Genomic DNA, 24,181 nt, shown 5'->3' on the forward strand with positions numbered 1-24,181 from the left:
CAAAAACGGCTTTTTCTTTCACTTGTCCTCTCCCCCTTTGTCTCAGTGTCTAGACAATCTGAGTATAAAGACTACTTGATTGTAGCCTCTTGTAAAATGTGGCAGAGGGTGTCACATGCATGCATCTTTTCAAGCCAAGTCCCTGAAAGTTGTCTGTTCCTGGCTCAAAGCATCACAGGGAGCTGGCTAAATGTGAGAGAATACATGTATGCATGTACATGCTGAAAGTGATTTCAGCTATCTCAGGGGTTTCATAGACAAATAAACAACCTCCATTCAGCACTGGCCTTTGTGTCAGTGAATAGATTCCAAAACCTAATCTCCTTCAGTATCACAGAGCAGGCTTTTAATATCCAAAAGTCCCATCTCCCTGCATGTCAGCATTCGGAGCTGTGGAAGGCTGGAGTTATACAGCCTCTGAGATCACCAAGCAAAATCTGGAGCTGTTTTACACTAAACTCTCCAGAGATGAGCACACAATGCTGTTCATCCAACATGCTGCGCAACTTACAGTAAAGGAATATGATTTTAATTCCATTTCCATTAGGAAAGGCAGATTTTCTCAGATGTGTGAGCTATGGGTCACGCAGCATTGTCATAATTTGACACTGGTATTGTTAAAAGGTATGTAACAAGCCTAACAAAAGTGAACATTTCTAATGCAAGCAAGTTTATTTTAAAGTTTTATTTTTATGGGCAATATAAAACGTGTTTTCATGAAAACACACAACATTTACATGGTTTTTGAAACTTCCTTAGAGACAAATGAAAATAACCATTAAGTTATTTGTCTCATTTCTTGTCCTTCTTGTATTTCTTGGACTCCAAAATTTACATTGCAAGCAATCCAACATCTGCCTAACCAGGATAGCAGTTTCCTCCCTCATGGTGGAAACATTATTCAAAAAAGATATACAATTAATTGTATCATTCTTATTTATATAGTTATAACACCTTAATTACTTTCAGTTAGGAAACATGAAGGCTAAGCAGATGTTATTAACACTATTATTATTATTGTAAATTGCCCTCCTTCAGTTTTTCTGTTGGTTCTTGATGCAAAATGGAAGCCAAGACTGAAACACTTGCCAAAGCCAGACATCCACTCCATTAACAGAAACGAAAGCAGCTCTCTGTAATCTAATCAAAGCCTAGAAAAGCCCAGTAGTACCAGGAAAAGTCATTTTTTCATACTTCTATTTTAAAATGGAATGCTCCAACACGTGGTATTTGAAAAGCAGAAAGTATTGACAAGCCTTTGCTTCGTCTACCTTCTGTAGTTGTAAGCTATCAGGAGAAGACGGATGGGAGGAAGACTGGTATAAATTCACTCCTTCAGAGCACCATTTTTTTCCATAAGAGTTCACAACTTGCTGCTGAAACTCTGAAGTACGGTACCTCTTCAGAACCTGTGTTTTTGAGTGTTGTAGGAGAAAGTGGGTTCTTAAGATGTTTGAGAGAGGGTTACAGGGAGATGCAGGGAAGCACCTGTCTGTTCTGCACCCTCCTATCCATGCCATGGCCTCTATCCTCCAATCCCCTGCATGGGAAAGGAGACAACCATGGGAGAGGGCTCCAACCTACTGAAGAGACGTGGAGCGGGTCAGACCCAGCAGGGTGCATTCTTCTTTCTGTTGGTTTTCTCTGGAATTCAACTTGTTGGCATAATTTTAGGAGAAATTCTCTCAGTGAAAGACATAAAAGAGAAAGGCTGGATGACTGGTGACTGTCAACTGTCTTCTTCTGACCAAATCTCACAAATTTTGTCTGGAAAGCACCAGCAGGAAAACTGAGTTAAGACACGGTTATGTTAAAAGGGAGTCAGAACAACAAAATCCTTGGCTTTTATCCAGTCTCTGTGGTGAACTTGCTTGTAAATCAAAACAAGGGTTGCATCCAGCATGGCTGTGAAAATTATATTATCTAAGGGATATCTTCTTCGTGTTTTATGTTTTGCTGAAAGCACCACAGAAATATCAGTCTGTGACATCAAATAAGCCAAATTTCATGAGCTACAGTAGGATTTAATATTCAAAGTGCCACATTCTGAGTTACTGTGAAGATGCAACAAGGACAGAACAGGCTTTCCAAGAGGAAGAAGTGCAAGAATTTTAAAAAGAGACTTTATTTTTTTTTTTGTGGAATGCCTCCTGCAGACTGGATAGGGGGAACGATCAATACTGAAATTTACCCTGAAGTTGGGATGTCTTACTTTCCATGACACCATTAGTAGCTCTCTAGAGAAACTGGTGGAGCACGTATTTTGAAACACAAGCCTGAGACACGTTAAAACCCCTTATTTTCAGAAAAGTCTTGCTCACCCACTTTGACTGTTACATATCATTAGGAAGGCATTCGAAGGTGGGCACTTAAAATTAGTCCTATATAGGTCAGTAATTCTCATGCTGTCTGCTTGCTGACCTCTCTTTGACATAGAAATATGCTGATGGGAGCATTTCGGATTTCCAGAATTAATTCTGTGTCAGTTTCAAGCCAACTCAAATTAAACAGATGGAATAAAATAGCAACAATTGTTGCACTATTATTACCTATTAACTCTGGGACCTTTTAGAGGACTGCCTTCACTCCAGCTTGACCAGCGATTCCACAATTTTTAGGAATCATAAAACAGGTCAGAGAGATGCAACAAATACTTAAAAATAATTTTAACTCTAGGGTGTTATTCATTATTTCTCAGGTATGTGGGCTGTGGGTTACTATATAGATACATATAACTTTGATACTAACAGCCCAATCTTGAAAGAATAGAATTTTACTGCAGTGTGATAGATCTGCTTCAGCGCTGAAAGAGGCTGAAGACTGGAGATTTATGTAGAATGCCTGCAAATCTACATGTGCACCACAACTGTCATACTGCATCAGAGAAGATACAGTACTACCGCTTGATGTCCTCTGACTATTAAAGATATGCAGGAACTCTCACATACACAATGTGGTATTCCTGAACAAAAAGCCAGAAACACCAGGCAAAACTTCAAGTCAAGTATGCATCTGGATCAATGACTACATTGAAACAGCATTTTCATGAGGAAAACAGAACTGAGAAATGTCTGAGCTTCATTTGTTTGATTTTTTAAAGAGAGTCAGTTAACACCTCACTCCTGGACTCTGCTTCAGTGGGCTGAGCAGAAAAAAATCTCAGCAGTTTAATTGCCTGTTTGTCCGCAGCAGTCAGAAGTCAGGCCACCGCCTAGTGTCAATGGACATCCACGGCTGGAGAAGTAGGAAGAACAGTCTTAGAAGAGCTCCTGCTGCAGTACAGCTCTGGCTCAAAGCAAATGCCTTTTACAGCAATGAGTGTTCTTTCTTACTATTGTTTTTTGTCTGCATAAAGTTACTTCGGAAGTCTTCTACAATGGTGGTAAAAGGGATTTGAGAAAAGAAGCAGTTGCCATGAGAAGAGCAGACCCTGCAAGGCGCTTTGAAGTGCCATATTCTGCCCTGCTGTTCCTCCCCACTTACTGAGTAACTGAGAATGCAGCCCTGGAAACGACAGCTTCCTGACACTACAGACGATGTTTAAGTTGTAACACATGTCTGCAAAGTATAGCATTATGGTTGCCTTCCCTCCTTGGCCCCTCTGGAACCTGAACTAAAAGTCAGTTATGAAAGATGAAGATTTGAGCTGCTTCTTGCCCATTTAGCTTCAGCCAGCCTTGGAGGCCAGGACCAGTGCAGGGGAGGTGCATGCTGAAGATTTTCATTGAACTGCAACCAGATCCTTAGCTTCTGCCACAGGTTGTGAGCACAGCTGTCCATGGGGCAGGGCAGGTGGCCACTGAATGCCAGGAAGAAAGAGCACTGAATGTCTTCAAAGTAGATCTATCGTCCTGCTGGTTGGATATGGTCCCTCTCTGGCAAGAGATTTATCAAAATCTAGACAATACATTTATTATCTATATATCTATCTATACAACCTATTTATTACAAGCGAGAGAGGAAAAAGTAAACCAGTGTTCCAGCCAGGCAGGAGGGACAATAACTGCGACCATGTGTGTGGTGCTTATCTGAGGTACAGTTGTGGTGGTGGGAGTGGCTGGTAGCTGACTGGTCACTGGCAAGGCCACAAGAAGATGCATTAGCACAACGTGGCTGTTCGAGCAGCCATAATCAAAAGCTCCCCAGTGCAACCTGATGCAAGAAGAGGAGACAAACCCTCCAAACTGCCCACAAAAGCACATGTCGCCACCTTCACAGTTTTCTACAGATTCTTTGCCAGCCAAGTCTGTGAATGTCATGGCCTCATCTTTTTCAATAAAGCAGTGAATTGTTTTTCACTCTCTGTGATATACCCCTTTCAGCAAAACCAAACCAGAACAAAACATGAGAAGTGATTAAAACAGAATCTCACCCTCTGTTCTCTTACAGTAACAGCAGCTGAGTTACGGCTTGTACTGTCTGAGGGCTTTTATTACTTTAAAAAAAAGATGCCCTAGAAAAATGCAGCGCAGGAAGATCAGTTCTGAGAGGTTTTCTTTTACCACCACCATCTAAACTTCACTTGTAATTTAGAGAAAAGAAGCTGACTTGAGAAGGAAAGCCTGCAGGTTTTACGTTCATAAACCAAAAAGAAAGTCAGACTCGAAACTGCACTTAGAATTTCTTTATTTCTTCCTTTTGTTTTTTTCTTTTGTGCTTAAAATGAGTTAAAGGAAGCTTTGAAATTAACAGCTAAAGGCAGCAGCTACACAGAGTAAATACACTGCTTACTCTACCATTAAATTCCCTCAAAAGGACGGGTCTATCCTTGGTTCTGAGTAACACACGAAAACAATATGTAAATTCAATAGCGTGATTTCAAGCTACATTCTTCCTTCATCAGGCTGCTTGTGGTAGCTCTATTCATGCACAGAGTGGAGTGGGTGGATGGTCTGCATAAGCATTTTGAGCTAATGCGCCTAAATTTTAAAGTGCCTTGTAAGTATATAAATTAAAAATCCTCATTCAAGAGAACAACTGCTGCAAATGCCAGAATAATTTTATCTTGGAAAGAGAAGACGTGAAACAGTGTCTCCTCTGATTTCCTCTTTCTTTTTCCCCATTAAGAAAACAGAAAGATGATTGCAGGTCGATTCACACTGCTCTGATTTTTTTTTCTTTCAATCCTTATTTTTAGAATCTATCCAGGATTAATGCGTGTTCGTCTGATCCTCAGTATGGGAGCGGCATGGAACAGAATGCAAAATGTGAATTGGTATGGGCAGGGAAGAAAGAGGGCAAAGGGAGCGGTATTGAAGTTTTGACTGTTTGGCTCTGTGGAATATGTAAGAGGCATACAGAGAGATTTTCTCTCATAAAACTCCATTGCTCTCTTCCCACCCCTCTTTGCTCATGCACAAATGAAACTAACCTCTTCTCTGCCTTGTCTGATTTGTCTGATTTGTGTTTTGTGACTGAAGAACCCAGAGGATGTTGCAGCAAGGAAATGGGAGCAAGCTGAGTCTCAAATCAGATTATTTACTTTGAGACCATTCCAGAAACCATTCCCTCTCAAAGGGGTTCTCACTTCACCTAGCTTGCTACTACTAATATCTTAGAAGTGTTTTTTAAATTTCTTATTTGTTCAGTTACATTTGGGAAAAAATACTCTCCTTCCTAAATAAGAGTGAAAATGTGGCTGTGGCCAGCTCACGAAGAAATCCCCAGTCTTCTCACCATCACTGCAGTCTCAGCTGCAGTGGCAAAGGTGCTTGCTTACAGGTACAGACCCAAGACAAGCTGGCAACCACATGGTGACAAAAACCAGTGGGCAACCAGAGTGCTGAAGGTACTGACTGTATGAGTAACAGGAAGACATGAAAACTCTGCCTACACTTACACACATACATAAAGGTGCCACTAATGAGACCTGTTTTCTTAAACCCAGCTGTTGCCACTGTGGTTTCAGTGTATGGCAGCCTGCTTCTGTACGACAACTTAGGTAAACGTGTTGGGTCTGGATGGGGTTAAGTTTCTTCAGCAGCTTGAACACTGCTGCATTCGTGACCAAACCAGTGTTGGTAACACGCCCATGTTTTAACTATTGCTGAGGAGAGCTTGCACAGCATCAAGACCTTCTTTGTTTCTCACTCTGTCCCTGCAGTGAGTAGATTCTTGGGCTCGCAAGAGGTTGGGAGGGGACACAGCTGGGTCAGCGGACCCTAACCAACCAAAGGGGTATTTCATAATGTATGATGTTGTGCTCGGCAGTAAAAGCTAAATTCTTTGAAAATAGCCATTGCTCAAAGACTGACTGAGCATGGGCCTGATGGTGGGAGGTGGTGAGTGACTGCCTTTGCATCACTTGTTTTCATTTTACTTCCTTCACTTATTAAACTGCTTTTGTCTCAACCCATGAGTTCTCTTGCCCTTCCAGTTCTCTTCTCCATCCTGCCAGGGGGCTGTGAGCCAGTGTCTGGGTGGGGCTTTATCTATTGGCCAAGGACAACCCATCAGAGTGAGTAATATGTAAGTGATGCTCTTGGTCCAGAAAATACCTTTAGAGGCACACAGCTGAACCATGTTAACCGGGCAGGCAAGAATTGGATACTGCCTGGAGATGAATTTTTCAGGATTATAAAGATGACACATTACCGTCTAGTCCATTTTTAGCGGAGATTTTGAAATCTGGAAAACAAGAGTGGGAGGCTGAGATGTTAGTGAAAAACAACCTGGACACTGGACATGGAAGGAGACAGGTCCTAACTTGCATTCCCTCTTACAGAAGTGTGACAGTGTTGAAGCATACAGTCTAACCAGGAGGCCACCAAGACCAGTGATTCTCAACTCTGTTTTGCCAACTACCCTACAAACTGCAGGTCCCCATATCATCCAATTCTGTGCTGCCACAGGATGCATCTATGCCACCAGGGGTGTGTTCTAGGAAGTCTATGTTCAGTCTCTTCTTTTAAACACACACAGTCCCTAGTGCCAAAAAGCTGAGAAATGCTCCTAGAAATAAATGACCTACACAAACTGGGATGGGGCAATCAGCAGGACTGCTCTTCTGTTTCTCTTTCTTCCTGTCTCCCTCTGTCTCTTGAAAAGATATCAGCATTCAAGATACCAGCAGCAGCAACACTGTCAGATGCCTTCTCTTCTCAATACATTATCCTCTTTGTCTTTGCATCAGTGTACACGGCTGTAGGACTGATGAGTTTTTGTTTTTTGTGATTAATTCCACAGCCTGCCCTGACTCCTAAGTGGCTGCACTGCTTCAATTGGAAAGTCACATTCTGAACGAAAATGAGCCAACATGGAAGAACACAAATGGTACTTCAAGACTTGGGACTTGGAGTTTAAAAAAGGGGTGATGGTAGGGAAAACCATGAGGGGAGATCCCTTCTGTTAGCCAGAGAAGATAGGGCTTAAAAAGGGATCAGATGTCAGCCATGAAAAATACTTTCTGTTGGGTTAGTGAGCATTTTCCTAAAGAAGCTAGCAATCACCTAGAGGGCCACTGATCAAAATACCTAAGTATCACTAAGCATATGGCACATTTTAAGCTTTATGCCATGTTTGGGGGCAAGTAGAAGAGATAATTTGATTTCATTACAAACTGAGGTCATTGCACATACTGCTCAGGGAATGATCTGCAAAAGATGGCCATGTGTAGTGACTCTTAAGTTATAGGTCCACAGCCTGGTCCTTTAGCTTAAAGCTGGAACAATCTCCTCAGTGCAGCTATAGGAAGTTCTGCTTTAATCCTTCATAGCCTAAGCAGGAAGTCACATTGAAATAATGGACTAAAAGGAAACCAGATATTTAGGCAAGGTGTTAGGGAAGAAAATCCTTTCTACTGCAGACAGCAAAACAACCTGGAATTCATTGCCTAAGACAATGTGAAAGCTAGACAAGTATCTGTCAAGCATGGCATCGCATCTGGTCAGGAGAGTGGATTTAGTCTGGCTTTCTATTTTTCACTGAATGACCAAAACAGCATCTGCGAACATTTTTTAATAGCCCCTCCCCACGAGCCAAAGGAAGTGTGATTTCTTTTTTTCTCTTACTACCTTTTCCATTCTTTCTCCGAGTTCATATGCTTAGGTGAATAAACTGTGCTTTAAAACTGACCTGTGAATGCAGGTACATTTGCAAAGCTCTAAAGCTCCACCTGATTATTCCGTTAGTCACACAGGACAGAGTGTGGAAGTTTGCCCAAGTGAATAGTTGCTCAACCTAGCACAAAGGATAATCTACAGTGGTGTTCCTTGACTGGTGATCCAGAGAGCACTGGGGCTCATAAATCATCAGGTGGTCCACAAGCCATAGTACATGTATGACCAAGCAAATACACATCTGCTGGATGCTGTGACAACATTTTGACGGTGTTTGAGCTCCCCCTCACCCTGCTTGCATGCCCTTCCCAGTTTGGTTGTCTGAGCAAGAGCAGTTGTAAAGCACTGACCCAAAGTGCCCCTCAGGATGGCTCCAACCATCCTCATCAGCAGAATAAAAAGAGCAGTGTGTGAAGGAGAGGAAATCAACAGAGGTTTCTGTTTCTTTGTATTTAAGACACAAAAACAAGTACAGGACTGAACGGTAATCTGGAGCAGACAGGCAGGGTTTCACTGGAGGTGACTGTTTTCTGATACAGCTTGCAGACTACACAACTGTCAACAATTCAGGAGATCTGGAGATTCCATCTGCACTTCCTCTCCATTTTCTAGCACAAAAGGACAAAGAACTGAAGTCTGATGAAGTTAACAGCTAGTGAACAGCACAGGGGACAGGCATCAGTCTTGTGTTGTAAAGGAAAAGTGACTTCTTGATAGGGAATGAATGCACACTCTGTAAGCCAGGCTGGCTGGGTGAGTCAGGTTAAATAAACAACCAAAAGTACATTCAGCAGAAAACCGTGATATCAAGTGACATCAACATCCACCAAAGCAGAGGCTGTAAGAAGATGACTCTTTTCAGTTGCCTATATGCTAATTACAAGCATCTAAAAACCAGATAAACCCTCTGCCTGAAGAGTAGCAATGCAAAATAATACTCTGAAAAATAATAGCGACATTTAGATCATTAGAATATTTAAAAAAATGTTGCAGCCGATTTAAGAAGTCCAAATGGAAGAGGGGAGTTGACAGGCCCTGTATGTCACAAATGACATCTGTCTGAGTGACTGACAAGTTGGAAGTCAGTAATCTTGCATTTTTATGAATACACCTATGGTGGGGTATTAGTTGGTATCTGTTACAGACCACTGGAATTGCTGCAGCCCACAGGATGATGGGCTTCTTCAATACCTACATACAACAAGTGTAAAAAAAACCTTTGTGTTATTTATGCTGGAGACCTTATGTACTTTCCAAAAGGCTACAAATGACAAGCTCTTAGCTCCCAATTTAAAGGAAAGATCGTCTTTCCTAACCCTGTGAACTAAAGCTCTTTCCAATTAACTACATGAGTCATATACAAGGTAGGCCTTGCAGCAGCAAAAGGAATGCAGAATTCAAGAGCACTTCAAACGACAATGACCACAATGTGAAGAGCTTGTGGGATGTAGCTAAACCCCACTGCACACAGCTGAGCCCCACAGTGGTCACCCCACCAGGCCAAGTGCAGCAGGACCTGTTGACATGCTCCTTGAGTCAGCCAGAAATAGCAACAGGCAGGAGCTGCAGTGCTGGCAGAAGCAAAACTTACTGTTGGTTGTATGATGTAGCTACACCTGAAATGCCTGCGAGCCATACACGATTTAGCAGAGAAGCCAGACAATCACTGCTGTACACTTGGTCCCAGTAGGAAGGAAATGGTCATAAACCAGAAAGTTACCGGTTGTTTAGAGTGAAAAGGACCGACACTTTCTGTGCAAATAACTAACACTGTCTGCAATCAAATCCAGATTAGTAACATTTTATGCAATATATGAACATACACTCTTCATATTGGCATAAATTAAAATCACAGTGCATACTTTCTGAGAGGCAATGTCACAAAACAACAGTGAACGGGAGTCAAATCAGGCTGAAGGCAGAACGTACAGAAAGTTTCTGGTATCTGGGAACAGTTCAAGATATTTCCTAAATGCCTACAATGTTAGAACCACAAAAAGAAGACTGAGCTAGATAAAAATAACACAATGAAAAAACTCAGCAGCTGGGTTTACCAGGGAAGTGAAAACACATACAAAATGTTATATACAAAACCAACACATGAAGGGGGAAAGGGAAAAGATAGTAACAAGTAAAAAAGCTAAAATAAAGATTATATAGAAGAAGTAAGAAGATACTAGAAAAAATTAAGGCAGATAGAATCAGATATATAATTTTTTATTTTTCTAAGACGATTATGAAAGACATATCCTGAATAATAAAAGTGGTAGAATCATTCACAACAATAGGACAGCAGCAGAAGTTACTAAATAAATATTTCTGTTCAGCACACAGGTAAAAGGTCGTATGATCTGTTTACAAAGATGATGAAACAACTTTCCACCACAACAGCCCCTGGAGAGGGGATGTTGAGCAGCCAATACATGATTCTAGGTGTTTCAGATTTGTTTCTGAAGAAGGTTTCAGATATCTAGCTTTAGAGCTGCTACTGCTGCATGTAAAGCAGTTCTGGGCCCCTGGGGAAGGACCAGGGGCAGGAGGAAGAGTCATTTTGGGCCACAATTTAAGAAGGGTAAAAGCAATTACAAGCCAGTTGGCAGTTTCCAGTATTTTGCACAGGACCAACACAGGACCCAGTTCATGATATAAATATACATAGTAATATATCTATATAAAAAGCTCTATGTCTAAAGTCAATACGTTTGGCTTTAAGGAAAAGAGATCCTGCTAAACTATGCTGAAGTAATTTCTTGCAAAATTTGCAAGCTCACTTGACAAAGGCAGCCTCGTTGACAGTATTAGAAGTCTAAGTCATTTGACTTGTTTTGTAGAACATCGTTATGAAGAAACTGAATGCTTTGAAGCTTGTATGGAGTGTCTCCATCTGTGCATGGAAAGCAGGACTCTGTAAGCGGACAGCACTGTATGAGGTCAGGCACAAATCTCAGACATACTTTATACTGAAGATACTTCTGAGTCTACAACCATAATAAATGTATTAAAAAGTTGATAAATGAAGGAAACCAAAGTGTAACTGTAAGTGGGAAACTATTTATTAGCAAACAGATGTGTTCCTATTGGGTTCCTACAGGTATCCCTTTACTGTTTTAGGGCCTGTAGTGGTAGGACAAGGGGTAACGGGTTCAAACTTAAACAGGGGAAGTTTAGATTGGATATAAGGAGGAAGTGCTTTACTATGAGGGTGGTGAGGCACTGGAATGGGTTGCCCAAGGAAGCTGTGAATGCTCCATCCCTGGCAGTGCTCAAGACCAGGTTGGACAGAGCCTTGGGTGACATGGTTTAGTGGGAGGGCTCCCTGCCCATGGCAGGGGGGTTGGAACTTGTGGCACTTAAGGATCTTAAGGTCCTTGACTATCCTATGATTTTATGATTCTATGATTTAATAGACTTATCAGTGACCTGGATTAAAGTTAAATCATTATGGTTAGATACGAGACTGGGGACAGCGAAAACACAAACAACGAAAGGAAAAGCCTGACACAAAGCAACTGGGGTCTGTAGAAAGTGGGAGAAACCACATTAGGTGTTGAAATGGCCAAGTGCAGAATCGCCTTTATAGAATATAGAATACAGGCTGTACTTACAGGATGAGAGGGAGAGAGAGGACTCTATCCTCCAAAGCAGAGACTGAATATGAGACCTGGGGTCCTGGGTGTCAATCAGCTTGACATGAATTCCCCACGCAAGGTTGTGGCCAAAAGGGCTAATGCGAGCCTCAGCTGTACAAACAAATGAAAATGAAAAGATGAGTAGGTAGGTTACAGTGATGCTGTATTTGGCTCCGGATCCCGTGCTCCACGAATAACATATCAGGTTTGTCTGCTTCATTTTTCAAATAAAGTGTTGGAAAAAATGGAAGAGTGTTCAGGGGAGAGAGATTAAAGCACTGAAGACGCTGGGTAGCAGAAGGCCTTGTTATAAGCAAAGAGCCTAAAGGGAATTTTGTTATTTTGTTCACAGTATAAGAGTATTCATACAGGGAATAAATTTTATAACAGCGGGCTCTAATCTAACAAAGGTGGAAAAAGCACTGAGACTGGAAACTAATCCAATTCAGACTGCGAACAAGCAATTTTGTTTTGCTTTTCCAGCAATAATCTGCTATGGGCAATTAACCAGTAATTAACCCTTTACAACACAGGCTGTGATGTACTGTCGATCTCTGCAAAGTTGAGAAAAAAACTGTGTTTGATTTAAAAATGATGCACACCCATGCATCTTGAGGTTTTAGGCATAAAGCAGGAGCTCTTGCAGGTGAGATCTACTGTCTGCATAAAGCTGGAGGTCAGGTGAGTAGTCACTGCATCAGACAGTGCTTTGTGTTTCCATTAAGAAACCCTCCCCTCTCAGGGGAGTAATCCCAGCAGCCTTCCTGCTCATGGCCTACAAATATCTCCAGGGGAAATCCCAACCTTTTGGGGCTGGGGTGCCATCTAAGTATGGCTGACACTCAACTGTCCATCTTCTGCAGGATCTGCAAGCAGCCACCTCTGAAATACCTCCACACAAAACCTCACTGCAAATCTCCTCACTCTGAGACGGCAAGGAAACAACTTTCGGGAAACCAGCGGGGGTTATTACAGCCCTGCCATTGAGTGAGCACCTGCGACTCCTTGCTTCAGCAATTCACTTCTCATCTGCTGCCTGCTACTGGGATCTTGTCCTAAGGACCTGCCTGGGAACCCATTCCAAGATCCCCCAGCCACAGAAGGTGACCTCAGAGAATCAGAGACTAAGGGAAGGAGTCCTCCATACCTGACAGACACTTCCTCTCCCAACTTCACACTTTTGGCATGGACTGATGGACTAGCTACCTTCTTCAGGAAAACTAGCTAGTGTCACAAGTAAGTGCTACAAGTAAGCGGACATGAACACTGCTCCCACAGGCACCTCCCAGCTCCCTTGGGATATCCATTTGTCTTCGCCTTCCCCTTCACCCTGCCAAGGGAACTGGGTGGTGCCAAGAAAGCTTTTGCCTCTGCATCCCCAGGAAGGGGGTCTGGCAGGTGGGCTTCTAAGGACCATGCAATCAGTGGGGGGCCTTGGCTACTGAATTTGCTTTATCCCACAGCCTGCCAGTATTTGTTTGGTGGTTTTTAAGGACGCAGTGCAAGCTTTTGTCTGTGCTGTCTATCTTAACCTGGGCCTTTGGCCAGAAAGTATTAATGTGCAAAAGCAGGGAAGGTTGGGAAGCGTTTGATTTGTGCCAGTTTCTGGCATCAGCTTATTTTAAGCTTCTAGAATGAACCCACTTATGACTGAATGCTGCAGTGTAAATTCCGCAAATAAAACAGATAAAATAATCTCCATTACTTCAGCTCAGCATTGGTTCACATATGCCATTCCAGAGATTTAGAAGGCATTATTTCACACAAACATTTCATTATATTTAATTATGATCATACAGATATTCTTCTGTTCAACAAGTGGGAAAAAAACATGTGGGAATCACTTTCAGTGATGCCCACACAAACACACATACGTAGATTAGAAAAATCTCAGTGAAATGTTACAAACATAACAGAAACATCTCATCTTAAATAAGCTATTGTAGTGCAAAACTTCTGCAGACTGAACTAAAGCAGGAAAGCTTGTGAAAACTCTTGAGGGGGAAAAGGCCTGTCCAAGTGTGGTGTATATATACGAGTGCACATTCATTCATAGACACACCAACACGTGGTCTCTGCTGTGCTTGGTATTACTACCAACAGATCTCAAGAATCACAACTGTGATTGGCAACTCTTTAGTCACTAAGAGACCAAAAGTTTGGGAAAGTTGATCAAGAGCAAGGTTTCAGACCTATTGATAAAAGATGAATTGGAGCCTGCTAAAGTACACTTTGAATTGTGCAATTTTGCATCTTAATACTTTTTGTTCTCCTGAGTGCATTTTTCTCCTCTTCCTCTGGCACAACCCCAGCTACATCCTACATCATTAGGATGCTCTGTTAAGCACATGTGCAACTGTGTGTTTAAGCCTTGTAAAGGCTTGCTTATGTCAAAAGATGTATCATTACAGGGATCACATAGGCTAGACTTGACAAATGTCTTTTTACAGATGAAGTAACTGTGGTAATCTTCCTAAATGAAAATCATAGAATCATAGAATCGTTAGGGTTGGAAAATGATGGAAACTACATAAAAGCAAACAGATTTAATACATGGATTTAAAAAATCTTTTTGAAATAATAAGAAATAAGGCAGATGCAAGGATTGTCCTTTTACTTCAGATGCACAGAGCAAGAATTAAATGGGAGAATGTGAGACTAACCATCCCATCTACCTTTGTCAGTCACCCAGAGCAGATGCAGAAATGCTATGGAAGTTAATGCAATGAACCCCAGAAGTGTCACTTTTGCAAATCTCAAGAGGCATCATTGACCTGAGGCTGGCTGCGTTTCTGCCCCAATTGCAGCTTAATGTATTCCAGTTTGACCCTCAAGCGACAGTGCTGCCGGAGAACACGCTAAGAAACAAATACAAGCAATTGCTTTGACATAATTCTTTTGGACGCAGGCAGATCGAATGTGCTGATCTCAGGAGAGACCAGAAAAGAGATTTACCCAATCTCCTCACTGAAGAAAGCAGTAAGAGAAAACAAAGCACAACAAAAAAACCTAGCCAAACACATGCCCACCTCTCAGCAGCAAAACTAACATGTGCTGTCCAAGAATGAGAGAACCAAGACAAGCATTTTTAAAGTATCATTTGGATGCTTAAATTTACATGACTTGTATATATAACTGGCTTTTTGCAGAGAACATGCACAGAACATCTGTTCTATGTCTAATGAACAGTGTAATTCAGTCTTTTATGGCCATAGTACATTCAAAATTGTTCCTAACATAGTTCACTCACCTTAAAGGAAACTGCTCTTCTTTCCTTTCTCCCTTTCTTCTAAAATTCAGGGGACTTCATGGACCCGATTTCAATATGATTGTCAGGATAAACCTTCCCGCCTTGCCACTCACTTAAATGCCCAGTCTCTAGCAGCTTTGAAGCTGTATAGTCTGATGGGGGAGAACCGAAAGCAACACTGATTTTTCTGCACAGGGATAGCAAGAACAGATGCTGGGGATAGTTTTTCCATGGGAAGATGAATTATGGTAAGAAACCAGATCAAGGAAGCCATTCTGACTATCGTGAGAATAAAAGAGTAAACTAAAGATTTTCTTCTCTGCCTGATCACTGTTGCTTCTGAAATAACTTCTGTATAAAGGGAGAAGAGAAAAAACCCCACACATTAATGGTACAGTTTTTCAGAACTCATAAGGGAAAATACAAGGGTTGAATGTGCTTTGTCCCTCAACTTTATGTAGTGAAGACATAACAAAGAAACTAATTCCAAGCTCATGCCCTCCACCCTCTTTTATCTCCTCTCCTAAGACAGGCTTCCACCTCTGCTACTCACAATTTTCCTTTTCTCCCATTCCTCCAGCTCCCCATCAGTTCATGCAGACAGATTGTCTGTAATGGTATCATGCAAAACCCAGATGAGATCCTTAAGGCTTCCTCTTTCTGTGTGCCTGGAATGCTTCCAAGAAGAGAAAGTCTTATGAAGATATGGATTCTTGCTTCCCTTTTCTGCAGCTAGTTGTGTGGGTCACTGTACCACAATAAAAGTCTGCATCTGCTCTCTGACCACAATGAAGAGATAAAAATTACCATTTTGAATGTCCATAAAAAGCATGGTCTCTGAAAGAAGAGTGATCATGGGTTACAGCCACTCAAAATACTTCATCTAGAGCATCAAACTGCTCCTCCATAAATTAAAAAGCAGATTCTAGTCCTTTTTCATCTATCACCCTTCATGTGACCTGCTCCCAAACAGTGGCCACAACCTGTGGTCAACAGTTTGGCTGACCACCAGTTGCTGCAGAACTTTTTCAGCTATGTTGGGACCTGTGTAAATGTTGTAATGTTCAAGGAATAAGGGCTTTAAGAGCAACGTAGTCCCTGGAGCATGTGGTGTCTTATTCCTTTGTGTAACCATCCAGAAAGATAACTTTGGAATTGCTACTCTAGAAAGTCAGAGGACGAAGGCTGATCAAAAATAATTCTGTCCTAAGAAATTCTTTGAATTTTTATGCTGTCATGTTTTATTTTTTAAAGCATTTAACATGATGCAATAGTATGGTTGAAACATTTTTCTAATACTAGGAAGAAGAAGGCGGTTTTAATGAAAACAAAAATTTACTATATATCTTGGTTCCTGTAAGGTCTTTGACACAGCCCTATACAACATCATTGTCTCTAAATTGGAGAGATACAAATTTGGTGGATGGATGGACAAGGAATTAGCTGGATGGCCCTATCCAAAGAGTTGCAGTCAGTGGCTCTATGTCCAAATGGAGATCAGTAACAAGTGGTGTCCCCCAGGGGTCTGTACTGGTACTGGTACTATCTTTATTATTCAGTGTCTTTATTAATGGCATAGGCAGTAGGAGTGCGTCCTCTGCAAGTCTGCAGATGACATTAAGCTGATTGGTGCAGCTGATACACTTGAGGGAAGAGATGCTATCCAGAGCAACTTTGACAGACTTGAGAAGTGGGCCTCTGTGAACCTCACGAAGTTCAACAAGGCCAAGTGCAAGATCCTAAACTCAGGTTGGGGCAATCATCAGTACGTGTACAGACTGGGAGCTGAAGGAATTGAGCAGCTCTGTGGAGAAGGACTTGGGGGTACTGGTGGATGAAAAATTAGATATGACCCGGCAATGTGCACTTGCAGACCAGAAAGACAACTGTATCTTGAGCTTCATGAAAAGAAATGTGGCTAGCAGGTCAAAGGAGGTGATTCTCCTCATCTACTTCATTCTTCTGAGACCCCACCTGGTATACTGCATCCAGTTCTGGAGTCCCCAGTTCAAGATCTTGGACCTGTGGAATGGGTCCAGAGAAAGGCCACGAAATGATCAGAGGGCTGGAACACCTCTCCTATGAAGAAAGGGTGACAGAGTTGGAGTTGTTCACCCTGGAGAAGAGAAGGCTCCAGGGAGACCTTATTTCAATACTTACAGAGGGCTTAAAAGAAAGATGGAGAGAGACTTTTTAGTAGGGCCTTCAGTGACAGACATGGGGCAACAGTTTTAAATTGGAAGAGAGTGGATTCAGATTGGACATAGGAAGCAATTTTTTATGATGAGGGTGGTGAGGCACTGGCACAGGTTGCCCAGAGAAGCTGTGGCTAACCCATCCCTGGCAGTGTTCAAGGCCAGGCTGGATGGGGCTTTGAGCAACCTGGTCTAGTAGGGGGTGTCGCTGCCAAGGGTAGGAGTGTCGGACTACACTATCTTTAAAGACTCTTCCAATCCAAACTGTTCTATGATTGATGATTCTGCTATTAAATTCAATTCCTACCTCTGTGGCTGTTATCACAGCACAGAGATAATGCAGTTAATGCAGCTGGGACTTACAGGTGCTATGAGACAACTTGCAGGATAGGGTTGCAAAACTGTATTACTGTAGACAGACCTGCAGTCTAAGATTAAAGCACATGAATAACTGAGGGTAAGATCCCCACATGATTCTGTCTAAATGCATAGATGATTTAAAAGAAAAAGCAAGAACCAAATGTACTCATATCTTTACACTGCCATTTGTATGAATAGTCAAAGTTTATTATTTCTTCCACATTGAAAGCTACAGTTGTTATGACAATCACAGCAGTTATGTAGTTCACACTCACTATCTTTTCAGACCATGAGAGATCCAATCTTTTGCAGGCTTTGAACACTTCCATCTGGACTCTAGTTTTCAGCAACAGTAGGTTATCTGTTGTCTGGCTACTGCAGGCTGTTACAATATTTTTATAACAGGAAATGTGTATTCCATACGTAAGAAGACTACACTTACAAGAAATAATACATGAAAGTAAAGTGATCTAATTTCTATTCCACTTCCTTCCTTCTGCAGTGTACTGCATTAAGATGTTTGTTCCAATACACGACATTAGTTCAAGGGCAGGATTTTATTTACTCTGATCCTACAAAACAAGCCTGCAGCTAAACTGTGATTCAAACACCTCAAGCTGTTCTATTGCATTCACATTCACATAAGTGATTTAGGTAAGTAAGTGGGCTTTAAATTTCTCTTTTCAAGGTTATTGGGCCTGTCTGGTCCATGACTGGATATTTGTGTGTCAATGCCATAGTTTTAAAACACTTTCCAAAGATGCAAGCGGTATATCAAACAGGAAGCGTCAATTTTGAAGAGTCTTTGCTGTAGTCCTGAACCTCAGTATTGCAGACTGTCAGAAAATGGCCATTGTGCTGCATTTAGGGAAACAGCACAACCTTCACAAAGCACTGCACACATCCAGGGATGTTACCCAGCTACCACTTCTGAACAAAAACCCTGACTGCTATGCTTCACTTATCTGCTTTTGCAAAACCAGTTTTTAATTTAGGAAGTCTAAGGTAGCCTTTTAAGAGGAGACTTTAAAGCATTCTCTTACACTTACCCTATTTATTACTGTTACTGACAATACATGTATATAATAAATTATAAATGGCCATATGCAACTACCTTCTGTCTGCAAGCTAAAAACTGGCAGAGACTATTCTGCAAGGGCCAAATCTGCATCACACAGGTTGCTGAATTTGGGGAGTTTTGAGCACCAGTGGATTCACAAGCTGACTGGTAAATTCCAAGCGCTCATTGCTGAAGTTCTTCGGAAGGGATAAACAGATGGGTCAGGAAAGAACCGTATTCTGAACTGGATCCCATAGCTGTAGAAATAACATTAAAAGTTCATTTGTTCTTTATCATCTTCAGTGCTGCTGTAGAATGGAAGATAGACAACCACTACAAAACATTAAAACCATTAAAAACCCACTGTATTCTGCATTTTTGGTGAGATGACAGGACTAACTCTTCATATTTATGTGTTAGAGAGGTAGGGGAATTAAAAATAGAACTAAAATCAAGGGATACTTCTAAGAGTTATGTTTGTTTGTTTATGATGTCAGTAGTGCGCTCTTCTGGCAAGGCAACACTGCCTCTGAAATGCAGATTTCCCTAAGGCTGGGCTGGAGCTTCTGCTTTTTGTTTGCATTTGGGCACTTAACCATCTTCAGTGAAGATTTTCTTGAGCGTGAAAAATGTGGTTACATGTTTTCTTTTGTATATATTTTTTCAGAGCAGTTTTTTGGATGCCAGGAGCATAAACGTAAGCAGAGCAAGCAGTCCTAACTTTGTCAGCTTCCTGGTACTATATTTTGTATGCTGGTGCTTTCGTTTTCTTGCAAGTTCAGCACTGCTATAAAGGTAGCACACTGGATTCTCCCTTCCCCCAACAAATGATACGTGTTAGTACATCTGTTTTCTCTGCAAAGTCTTTCTGCATTCTTTGTAGGGCACAGGAAGGATGTGGGCTCCTTTTCACATTCAAATGAGGCAAATTAGCCTTTGCCTGGTTCCTACAGTAAAATGCTTATTTTACATTTAAGCGTGAGAAAATGGGAGGAAATAAACCCCAACACATTAGGTGGGTTACATGTTTCATTTTTGTACAAGCTTCACTTAGCTTTCTTTTGTGAACTGCTTTCTACAGCACACAGTTTCAGGAGGGGGTGTGAAGATTTAATCATGGAAAATGACCAAACAGCTTGCACAAAGAATGAGCAGCCACAGGTACATTAAATATGAGAAAAGGCAAAAAATACCAACCCAAATCAGCAGGAATCAAGTAATCCAGGAGACTCATTCCTAACACCGGTGACTGGGCTGACAATGGAAAACTCTGTGCTGGACCTTATACTTACAAACAAGGATCAGGAGATGTGCAGGTCAGTCTCCATTGCTGGAGATACTCAAATCCCCAGCTGGACATTAGATACCAACTTTAAGTTGAGGGTTGGGGTAGATGATCTCCAGAGGCCCTTTCTAACCCCAGTGATCTGGGAGTTTGCCAGGTCATATGCAGACCTGCTGCACTTATCTAAAGCCTCCTCTCACTCCTATTAGAAACTAGTGCAACAATTCACTGAGGTAACACAAGCATGGTATACATTTTGCAGGGAAATTGCATGGTTCAATTTCCTGCTTTTTTAAAACTTGTGCTCTAATCCAAGTGGTAAAGCTGAGAGACAGGATGCAAGAAACGCCAAACAACTGCTTGGTAAATCGTAGCTTACCATGGACAGTTAGCATTAGGAGGAAATTCAGAGCACACTCTCTACTCAACAGCAACATTTTGCATACTCAATGCATACTATACACAAATTAACATATTCCATATTCAAGGAACTGTTATGAAGTAGTCAGGTGCTGTAAATTTACACTCAGATTTACTGATGGCAACCTTCCAGGGCAAACAAGCTCTTAGTTCTGTTGACAGTCATGTGCCGGGTTTGACAGGGTTTACTGAGAGACCTAAAAGAAGTTTCCACACACTTTCTAGTGAAAAGAAGTGCTTTATCCAGCTTGGTTGCTGTCCTCATCTACAGTTCTGGGATGCACCAGTCCTGCAGCAGCTAATGGGCTGTGTGCTTGGTTTGAGCACCTACAAGAACCATGTCCCAAGTCACTGTTCTGCTCACAAACTACCCCTTGAAATAAGTTACTTATGTTTTTCTTGGTTTTCCTCCTGTTCTGACCTGAGTCATTGTACAATGACCTCTCTTCTCAGCCTGCATGAGCACAGCCCTGCCATGGCCTCCCACTCATCCCCAAGAGAGCCCTGAAACCTGCCTGTGGCTGCAGCAGGGAGGTCACAGAGGGGCAAGAGTTTCTACACCTTTAGCTGACACTGGCTTTCCCGACACCTGGCTGCCCAAAGCATACAAGCACCTACGGTTTTCACCCACATCTCTCCCCTCCAAAGCCAAAGGCATCCAAATTGATTAGTCTTGCATGCAACGGAACAGGACACCATTGCATGTGTTGGCCTGAGCTCCTAGCTCTCTCCTTAAAACAGCAGCATGTAGCTCCAGCTCAGAGACCTAGAGTAAAAATGAGATCCAGACTTCCCCCAAAGCTTCAGCTTTCCCACTGTCAGGCCCTGGCTGTTCTCAAGTGGTAGGAGCATCAAGACCTAGATGAATTTAACACTGGTTTACTTAAAATTGCTGTGCTAAAGTGGTATGTGGAGGGGCCTGAATAATTCCAGAAGTTCTTGAAAACAGTAGGAGTAACAATATATTTCAGTCATCCTAGGGACATCCAGTTTCTTTCTACTGAGGCATCTATAACACTTTTAATCTATAATTTCCATTGTATCTTGTTAAAATGATATGATTTATTATTCCTGTCACATGGCCTTTCTGAAGATGCTGGGAGGGTGTGGAACAGGGAAGAGAGAAATTTAGTTATCAGACACCACTTGCCAAGAGTAGATTAAGTGCTCAAGAGTTATATATTTATGTATAAATGACTGTCCTGGGTTCGGCAGTAGCAGTCATGTTTCTCCTTCTTGGTAGCTGGTGCAGTGCAGTGTTTTGACTTTCGGCTTGGGAACAGAGCTGATAACAATGATGTTTTGGTTTGGCCAAGGACTTTGTGAGTCTCATGCTCTGCCAGGGAGCAGGGGAAGCCAGGAGGAAGCAGAGACAGGACACCTGACCCAAACTGACCAAAGAGGTATTCCATACCACAGCACGTCATGCCCAGGATGTAACTGGGAGTTACCTGGAAGGTCTAGGACTGCAGGGTTGGAGAAGGTATCAGTCAGTGCTTGGTTAGGCTGGGGCGAGCGAGTTATCGGTCAGCTGGTGGTGAGGTGATGTATTCTCTTCCCTTGTTACTTCCTTTATCATTATCATTGGTGGTAGCAGTAGTGATTTGTGTTATACCTTAGATACTAAACTGTTCTTATCTCAACCCGTGGGAGTTGCATTCTTTTCGATTCTCCTCTCCGTCCCTCCGGGAGTAGGGGGAGAGCAAGAAAGGGGGGAGTGAGTGAACAAGTTGTCTGACTGGGTTTAAACCACAACAATGACTCAAGAGAGTTTCCTTTATTCCTTTTCTCCTGGCTATGTTTTTTTCATCCTGTCCTTCATCTCTTGTTTCCCTGTTCTCAGTCACAACCCGCCTGCAATGGCCAAGCTGGAGACTGGTAATGTGGATTTTCCCCTTCTATCATGAGATTTAATTTGGACTCCCTTTCCCAGACCGCAGAGCATGCCTGGAGACCAAGAATAGAGTTAATCTTTAGCAATGTGATAATAATCACTCTCTTGCACAGAAAACTGGAGAAGGATTTCAAAAAAGCCGTTGTGCCAAGCACCTGATAACAAAACCTGAAACTGAAGCCATCCCACACCTTCCTGCTCATAGGCGCAGCTCGCTCATTTTCTCCCCAGTACTTCCTCTTCTCTACTTATTCTACCTGGAACTAAAATGTAAGTCACCCCTGAGCATACCCTCACAACAAGAAGTACTGTAATTTGAGAGGTTACTATTTCCATAACAAAACCACAAGCACTGCTGCATTAGGAAAAAATGATTCCCTGTGAGGGTGCTGAGGCGCTGGCACAGGTTGCCCAGAGAAGCTGTGGCTGCCCCATCCCTGACAGTGTTCAAGGCCAGGTTGGATGGGGCTTTGAGCAGCCTGGTGTAGTGGAAGGTGTCCCTGCCCATGGCAAGGGGTTGGAACTGGATGAGCTTTAAGGTCCCTTCCAACTCTCACCATTCTGTTATTCTATGATTACAAGTGGGGTCACCTCATCTTGGAGAGATGGGATAGGAGAACAGGACACGTGGAGACTTGATAGATTGATGCAATCCAAGACACAGAGAAGCAGGCAGGTGAGCCAAGCAGCTGGGAAGGGAGGGGAAGAGGGGACAGCAGGAGATGCAGAAAGGGCTAGCAGCTTGCACTCAATGCCAGAGTGCCAGCTGGCAGCTACATGCTGCTGGTTGCATGTGGTCTGTGAATATAAGAGAAGAGAGGAGCTTTTAGGGGAGGAACTGTCTGATACATCATTAATGAATGAAAATATGAAGTAATCTGTCTGCCTAGAAGGCAGAATTGTCTAATAATAAGGGTGATAGACTAGGGAGCTGTAGATGAAGTTCCTATCTCACCCACAAGACCGCTGGTACACCAGCTCCTTTTGTTGTGCATAGGAGGATACACCTGCCTCCTTACACTGAAATGCTGGTTTCCTAAAATCAACATGGAAACCTCAAGATCTAGGTGAAAATACAATAAAATTTACAGCACCCTTTGTGAAAACTGCACCTCTGATTTCTCTTTAGTCACTGGCAGCAGACAAAGACAATACCCTTCTCACAGACAGCTTTCACTAAAAAGGTTTTTTTTCAAAGCCATAACAGAACCTAGTATGACCTTTTTTGCTAGCACCAGTGGCATTTCATTTTAAATCGGTAAATGCACGGATGACGCGGGGAATTACAGACCAGTCAGTCTCACCTCTGTGCCTGGCAAAATCTTGGAGCAGATTCTCCTGGAAGGCATACTAAGGCACATGAAAATCAACAAGGTGCTTGGTGACAGCCAGCATGGCTTCACTAAGGGGAAATCCTGCCTGACCAATTTGGTGGCCTTCTATGATGGGGATACAGAACCGATGGACAGGGGTAGAGCAGTTGATGTCATCTACCTGGACTTGTGTAAAGCGTTCGACACTGTCCCACACGACATCCTTGTCTCTAAATTGGAGAGACATCAATTTGATGGATGGACCACTCGGTGGATAAAGAACTGGCTGGATGGCCTCACACAAAGAGTTGTGGTCAATGGCTCAACGTCCGGCTGGAGACCAGTAACGAGTGGTGTCCCTCAGGGATCGGTGTTGGGACTGGTCTTGTTCAACATCTTTGTCACTGACATGGACAGTGGGATTGAGTGCGCCCTCAGCAAGTTTGCTGATGACACCAAGCTGTGTGGTTCAGTTGATACCCTGGAGGGAAGGAATGCCATCCAGAGGGACCTTGACACACTTGTGAGGTGGGCTGATGCCAACCTCATGAAGTTTAATCATGACAAGTGCAAGGTCCTACACCTGGGTAGGAGCAATCCCAGGCACAGCTACAGGTTGGGCAGAGAAGAGATTCAGAGCAGCCCTGTGGAGAAGGACTTGGGGGTGTTGGTCGAGGAGAAAATGAACATGAGCCGGCTTCATTGTGCGCTCGCAGCC

At 42.5% G+C, this 24,181-nt stretch overlaps 1 protein-coding gene across 4 annotated transcripts in view; it reads right to left on the bottom strand.

Moving 5' to 3' along the window:
- FYN (FYN proto-oncogene, Src family tyrosine kinase) overlaps positions 1–24,181 on the bottom strand; it is a 143,106-nt gene that overhangs the window by 44,536 nt on the left and 74,389 nt on the right. For 2 of the 4 annotated variants that reach the window (XM_057413259.1, XM_057413256.1), the window contains exon 3: positions 11,663–11,797. The exons of 1 other annotated variant lie outside the window; for it this stretch is intronic. The gene's annotated coding sequence lies outside the window, so the exon portion shown is untranslated. Of the gene's footprint in view, positions 1–11,662; positions 11,798–20,474; positions 20,495–24,181 lie in introns of those variants that run through there. One more of the 4 variants, XM_057413257.1, reaches the window with a different exon arrangement.

The sequence above is a fragment of the Pezoporus wallicus genome, unplaced genomic scaffold (assembly GCF_028554395.1).
Source record: "Pezoporus wallicus isolate ANWC-B61680 ecotype Strahan unplaced genomic scaffold, APGP_CSIRO_Pwel_v1 contig_7505, whole genome shotgun sequence".
Classification (NCBI taxonomy): Eukaryota; Metazoa; Chordata; class Aves; order Psittaciformes; family Psittacidae; genus Pezoporus; species Pezoporus wallicus.